At 42.5% G+C, this 7,874-nt stretch overlaps 1 pseudogene; it reads right to left on the reverse strand.

The window, feature by feature from the left end:
* Positions 1–3,162: 3,162 nt before the first annotated feature.
* On the reverse strand, positions 3,163–4,251 carry LOC116884944 (annotated as a pseudogene).
* Positions 4,252–7,874: the final 3,623 nt, after the last annotated feature.

Here is a 7,874-nt window from a genome sequence, read left to right on the forward strand (position 1 = left end):
TACTTATTTCAAAGTTAATTTATTTTACAGTAGCTAGAGTATTCAAAGTATAAAACAAATCTAGGTCATAAAATAATAGGAAAGAGGGCTGTGTGAGACGGCTCAGCAGGAAAGGACATCTGTACCAGGCCTGACGGTGTGAGTTCAGTACTACATGATGCACGATTCAAGAAGAATCTCACAGGTTACCCTCTGACCTCCATTTGTGTGCTATGGCATACCTGCCTATTCTCTCTTTCTCTCTCTCTCCCTATCTCCCTTCCTTTCCCCCCTTCTCTTTTTCTCTCTCTCCCTATCTTTCCCTCTCTTTCTCTCTCTTAACACACACACACACACACACACACACACACACACACACACACACACAAAATCCAAAAAAATCAAAATAGTATGAAAACTTAAAATGTTGATTAAATTAAAGGAAAAAAAAGACCATAAATTATTTGGGAGTTGGGAATAAACAGGAGCAGTTGGAAGGAGAGATCACACAGTATAGAAATTATGTTAATGTAGTACATATGGTAGGAAATTCTCCAAAACAAAATTTAATCTACAACACCACCACTATATACTATGGACCAAGGAAAGAAGGGGGCAGATAATGTACAACCCAAAGGGCTGTGTCTTGATAAGTTTCACTATGAAGCAAACATTGTTGAAGGCTGTGCAGGAGGACAGCATAAACAAAGTGTTTTAGAATTCATAGACTCTGGCCACCAGTCAGCACATGGATGGATGGATGGATGGATGGATGGATGGATGGATGGATGGATGGATGTGCTTTATATTTTTATGATTACTTTTTAAGATAAATAATAAAATAATTGATTTTTTTTGTAACTGAAATTGTACTCTGCAAGTAAGAGAAATTGCTGAGAAAACTACCTTGCTTGTTCATACTTTATTAATCTATAACAAGTCGTTTAGTTACAAATGTATATGAGTTCTTGGCAACAATTTTTTAACCAATAATTTTCTTCATGTAGAGGTTTTGGAGAACATACTGTTTTTCATAATCATTCAGTAGAAGAAAAATAGAGTGTAATCACAGTGTAACTGCTTGAAAAGATTTGCTGGGATATATACGGTATAAGAACAGAAAGAAGTTATTGGAGCCTGCTCCACCAAATATGTATGCATGTATGTATATGTAAAGTCGATTGGAGCTTTGCTCCATCTACCCAATGTGCGAATATGTGTGTGTGTGCATGTAAGTGTGTTTATATGTATGCATGTATGTATGCATATGTGTGAAATTGTTGGAGCTTGTCTTGCTCCATCCATCCATCCATCCATCCATCCATCCATCCATCCATCCATCCATCCAGTGTGTGTGTGTGTGTGTGTGTGTGTGAGAGAGAGAGAGAGAGAGAGAGAGAGAGAGAGAGAGAGAGAGAGAGAGAGAGACTCTTTTTTTCCTTTTTCTTTTCAATGGCCTTTTGCAGGCCCCAAAGGATTTTTTCAGGGAACAGCCTCATAGTCCCCAGCCAATTGTCAACTCTACTCCCACCTCAGTTTACCCTGGATGTCAAAGCTGGTCTTTGACAAAACAAGGCCAAGAAATAAAAGTGGAGCAAGACCTATTTCATGAAGCAGACAGGCTGGAACCATTTCTAAGATTCTCCGTAAGTGGGTGAAGCAGAGGGTGTTTGCTAGGAGAGGCCGTGTCTATTTACACAGGTGAGCCATGTAAGGGCAGCATATTCCTGGGTGTACTTAATCTAAGGTTGTAGTTCAAGATGAAAAGGATGGTGGACGTATTTGGACATGCTTAAGTCAGGACATGGAGGACACTGGAAAGGATAAATGGCAGACAAGAACACCTCTGAGTGTGCTCACCTTCCACAGTAAACTTGGCCATTTTCAAGGTTTGCTCTGATTGAAGTTTTCACCTTGAGGGGACCTACTTGCTTAGTTGCTAACAAATGGAGACTGCAAAGGCATAGTCACATGAAATTCTCTACAGAATCACCAGAGGCAGGACAATCATGAAACTTATTCTAAAACCAACTCTTTTTCTTATTTTAATAGCAAGAAGATGCTGAACACGTTTCCACAACAATTGACTGTAATTCTTAATATATTGAATATCAGCAGCGTGTGACCTTGGAAATAATGACTGTCATATAAAAGCACCACCCAGGCCCAGATCCACCCCAAAATCTACCTCATCTATGAACTGTTGGAGCCTTTGAAAGGGCTGGTCCTGCTGATCCAAAGCTGCAGGATCTCCATGACATAGGACAACAACAGGATATCTGAGAAGATCACAGTGAGGATCCAGTATGGACAGTGTAGTAGAAACAGAAGCCTCAAACCAGACTAATGACTCGTTATAATGAACATTTGCCATCAAAGAAGTGTGGACAAAAGGGTATTCTGTGAGACACACTGTGACATACTACAGCTTCCACTGCAAGATGTTTTCTATGCTCATTTTTTTTTAAAAAAATTCTTTTGTGGGGGAGATTTCTAGGGCAGAGGGAAGATAGAGCAGATGAGATGTGTGGAATTGAGGTGCATGATGTGAAACTCACAAAGAGTCAATAAAAATTTGAAAAAATAAACATGTATTGCGTTAGTTAAAGGGTCATAAGTGGCACACTATGCCATCACTGCACTAACATATTTATTTGCTTGTAGAAGGTAATTCTGCAGAATTTAACTTTATTACTAAGGGAAGGTGTTATAAAGGATAGACTTTGGAACTGTGCTGAATGTTTTTGCATATGATTTGTTTTAAATTCTATTTTCATCGAGCATCAGCCTTGTGGTTTGTTTTGGCTTCATCAGTTAATTCAGTATTTTATAAAAGTGGTTAAAACACACACATACACACATACACGCACGCACGCACGCACGCACGCACACGCACACGCACACACACAATCTGGGGGCTGGGATGTACCTCAATTGGCGAGAGCTTTCCTCCTAAGAGCTGGGATCAAAGTTGTGCACCACCATGCCTGGCTTCCTTTGTACATTTTTAGGGACTTAGATTTTCCCCTGTCTTATAAAAATAATAAATACGGCTTGAAAATGCATACTATTACAAGATGTTTTAATAGTTTAAAGGACCTATATTAACTCATATATATATGATTTGGATTTCCATGATTCAAGCATACTAAAATATTCCAAAAATTAAGATTAAGAAAAGAACTAAGAACTGTCTTTGCTGAAGCGAAGTAAGAACTCAGAGTCCTTGTGGGTCTCCCACTCATTCCCTTCCCCAGATCGGGAACCTCATCTTTGTTGGTTATCACACCTGCTATGTCTAAATGCGCCCACTTCGTATGAGTCACCAACTCTCGCAGGAATGCAGCAGCTGTACATGCACCCGCAGATCTTTATCTTCCAAGATCGTTCGCATCAGCTTGCTGGCAATCTATGACTTGTCTGGTATGATGCTCAAAGAGGGGCATCCTCCAGACTCGGCCCCCAGTTTCTACACTGGCCTCAAAAAGTTCGTTCCACAGCCAGGATCAATTGGTAAAGACTCCAGTGGCCCCTGATCCCAGGGCTATGTCCATGGCACCTGTTAAAGTGGCAGCATTGATGATGACCTTGGGATTGAAGGTGTGTGCATAACGGAGTGCATCGGCCAGGATGAGCCTGCCCTTGGCATCAGTGTTGTCCACCTGGATAGTCTTCCCATTCCTGCCTCTGACAACATCCCCGGGTTTGTTGGCCTTTCCGCTAGGCATATTTTCACAAAGAGGCGCCAAACCTATGGCAAATGGAGCTTTGCTGCAGACACGATGGCCGAGCATATTGTTGCCGCTCCTCCCATATCAGCCCTCATGAGGTCCGTATTTGCAGAAGCCTTGATGGAGAGACTTCCACTGTCAAAGATAATGCCCTTTCCCACAAACACCATGGGCGCTTCAGTTGCCTTGGGGCTGCCTGTGTAGTGGATTTCCAAGAACACTGGTGGCTCTTCAGACCCCTTGGCTACCCTTAGGAATGAACTCATCTCTTGTTCCTCTATCCAGGATTTGGGTCTGATATGAACCTCTGTTTTACTACTGGCACTTTGGAGGTTGTTTTTTTTTTTTCTTCCCAATAATTTCAGCAAATCTGGTTGGTGTCATCTCATTGGCTGGAGACTCCATCAGCTGGCGGGCCAAGTTCTGCCCGGAAGTAAAGAGGACTCCTTTCTCCCAGCCTCGGGATCATCACTTCCTGGAACTTCGCCGACACAGTCACCTTCTTTTCCTGCTTTAGGTCATCATACTTGTAGAGACCATTTTAAATATTATCACACAAGGTGTGCTTCATAGATTCAGAAAAAATGGCAAGATCCCTTTTAAACTATTCTTTTAAAAAGGTGTGATGTATATCATTTAAAATAATTCTTCCAATTTACTAATTCCATATTTAGGTCCTGAAACCAACAATTATTGATACCAAGGAATTTTATGTAATTGTTAGATTTTTGAGTGAAAAAGTTGATTTATTTTAAAAATATAAGCCCCAAACTTATTGCCTTGCCTAAAATTACACTTATAAATGTATTTACTGTTGTGTGCAATTTTAAATGCATACTTGCTATTTCTCTAACACTTTTTCCCCGCTCCCAGCTAGGCTCTGTGATCAGCAGCCGCTCATCTCCCTCAGCTCCACCAAGTGCCAGCGGACGCTTTTCCCATGAACCTCAGAGCTGCAGTTGTTCTCCACTGGTCAACCACCCCGAGACCAGCTCCGCCAAGCCTCTAACAACCGCCGGGGCTGTGCCCTTTCTCTTGCCCACCTGAGTCGCCAAGGATGAAAAACACCAGACAACCTTAATATTTTAAAACTAGCCAGATAACTCAATGGCTGGGAGAAGAATTTTGTATCCTAAACTTAACAGTAGCCTTTCCCATCCTCCTTAGCCTCATCTGGTGGCAGAGACTATAGGTGCCTTATATGACCTACATGTCCGCTCCACAGCCTGGCCCAAATCCACAACCCTCCCCGCGTCCCCTTCTCTCCCTCCTGGGACCTGGAAATCCCACCTTTTTTCCTACTCCCAAAGATTAGCTTCTGCTGTTTTTATTGACATAATCAAGAAACAATTAGGAACCAGAATTTTTTTTTTTTTTTTTTTTTTTTTTTTTTCGAGCTGGGGACCAACCCAGGGCCTTGCGCTTCCCTAGGCAAGTGCTCTACCACTGAGCTAAATCCCCAACCCCAGGGAACCAGATTTTAATATCAGCCCCTCCCCCTAAAATTTACTACAAGTGTTTTTGGCTTCTTAGTATCCAGACTCTTTTTGTGCCTTTCTTTTTTCCCCCTCAAAGATCTGGTTTTATTCACTGATTTATGCGATCTTTGAAGCCTACACAAACATTTGGCTTCATAAGATACGGTGTTTATAGCATAGCTGGACTCAACAATGGTTCTGGGGTGTGTATACATGCACGTGTGCGTGTGCGTGTGCATGTGCGTGCGTGCGTGCGTGCGTGCGTGTGTGTGTGTGTGTGTGTGTGTGTGTGTGTGCGTTGAGTCAGTGTCTCATGTATCCCAGAATGCCCTTAACTCGTTCTATATCTGATGCTTGCTTCTAACTACCAGTCTTCCTGCTCCTGTCTACCACAAGCTGGGACTGCTGGTCACACCAGCCAAGTCTAGCAAACGTACCTTCTGTACAAGTTTCACTAAAGAAAATGCAGGAGTGTAAGTTCTTAGAAAACCCGAAGAAAGGGATATTTTAATTTCACAATAAAGCTCACAGACTATATCCTCAGGGATTTTAATGACCAAACTTTTATCGAGAATTCATTAAAAGTTGTAAACGATTATTGAATAATATTTGGTAATGCATAATAATGTGAAAATGGGGAGTAAAGCATTAGTTCCAACGTACAAGTCTATACCAAGTCCATGTTGATAAATCACACGGTAGTGCTCCCTTCAGAAGCAACGCGTCCTTTTAAAAAGTCCCGGTGGAATTGGAGCGCAGTTGAAAACCACGTGAAACCTTTCATGGTAAAGGTGACATTGCCTGGGTCTCTGCCCTCTGCCTCACCTTTCCTTTCCTTGTGCAACCACTGCTCAAGCTGGTGGCATCAGTTCTTCCTTTGTGCTAAGGATGGCACACTCCATATCCTGTCCTGTCATCTTGCTGTTACTCTTGTGTGTCCATCTTTCTACGGACACGCCATCCTGACACAGGGTCCAAATGCAAGGTCAGCCACACACAGGAGAGAAAATTGTGTGCCTGTCTTGTCTGGGAACAAGAAATCACAAGTCACATTCAGAAAAACATACATACATACATGCATGCATACATACATACATGCATGCATACATACATGCATGCATACATACATGCATACATGCATACATACATACATACATACATACATACATACATACATCTGTTTGGGACTCAGTGATCTCACTTCTCTTCCATCTGTATGCACAAATGATCCTAAACTATGTTGGTCCCTCTTTCTCTTTAGCGTGTCCATATCTTATTGCGTACTTACCTCACATTAGTCTCTCTTCATCTCCCTGTTCTAAATGCCTGTCAGTGAATCCAAGCCTCAAGCCTCAGGACTCCCTACTGGTCAGTTATGAGCCCACTTTGTCGCAAGGCCTCTTGGGAAATGCCAGGGGCTGATCAGCACGTCTCGCTCTTGCCACATGCAAACTAAGCAGCTAAGTGTAGGCACTTGGAGCAGAGTCGGGCACAGAAAGTGAGGCAGTTCTTTCTAGGTATTACGATGTCAGGGCAGTCTTGGTGTCTGTGACCTATTTTGAGTGAGGTGTATACACACCAGTTTGCAGGTAGATTCCTTTCTCACTGGCTCCCGGGGCCAGATCCACAGAACAGAATAGGACAGAACATCTGAGCAGAAAGCTGAGATGTAGCCATTGGGGAGGAACTTAGGTCTAGAGGTGTCAAAGAGAAAAGATTATTATTTTCACTTAAAGAAGTGTAGTTTTTGAGATAAACTGAAGCCATTTTCTATGGAAGAGGCATTTTCCATGTTGACTTGCATTCACTCCTTGGCTATAAATTCAACTCAATCTTGCCTCTTTAGAAGGAGGCTCAGGTCTTCTCTAGCTGCTGGTTTTGGTTTCTTTTCTAGGATGCTGCAGGTGCCAGAGAAGCTTTCTTTTTTAACTACTCAGAGATAAGCATGGGGTGACAAAATACCGCTAGCTGGCATTCTGCAGCCCACATGGGTGCTTGCTGGACTCTTAAGAAGAGCTTTAGCGGCCCAGTGTGTCCTCTGTGCAGCATCCTGGTGCACGCATGGCTCTAGAGCGCTAGGCCAGGCTCAGGAGGTCTACTCCGCTCAATGCCATGGTGAACATGCGTCTTCTGTGCTCATGGTCCACTTCCCATGAGCAATCAAGTCAGAGGCTCGGCATGGTGCAAAAGTATGTCTGACAACAACTCCAGATCATCATAGCCCTAAGCTGTGTGGGTTTCTTGTCTCTGTCTGTCTCTCTGTCTCTGTCTCCCTCTACCCCTGCCTTCCTTCCCTTGGTCCTTCCCTTATAATTTGGTTTAAGGGTTTGAGGATGGAGGGGTCAACTGCTCAAAACTAGGCTTTTTATTTTCTTTAATCTACAGTGTTTTGCTCTTTATTTTTAGCTACTGGATTGGGGATTAAATTGACGAATAGCACTTGGTGATTAAAACAATGCGAAAAACAACTGGCTAGATGGCAAAGTCCTGAAACTCACGGTTACATTCTTGGGTGAATAGATGTGCACACATACAATTTATATATACACATACACACCACACACACACACACACACACACACACACACACACACATATATATATATATATATATATATGCACACACTTTACAACAGTTTGGATTGTGTTATGGGCTAGGGGAGATAATCTCAACTGTCCATCCTTC

Source organism: Rattus rattus, chromosome 15, assembly GCF_011064425.1.
Source record: "Rattus rattus isolate New Zealand chromosome 15, Rrattus_CSIRO_v1, whole genome shotgun sequence".
NCBI classification, from domain to species: Eukaryota; Metazoa; Chordata; class Mammalia; order Rodentia; family Muridae; genus Rattus; species Rattus rattus.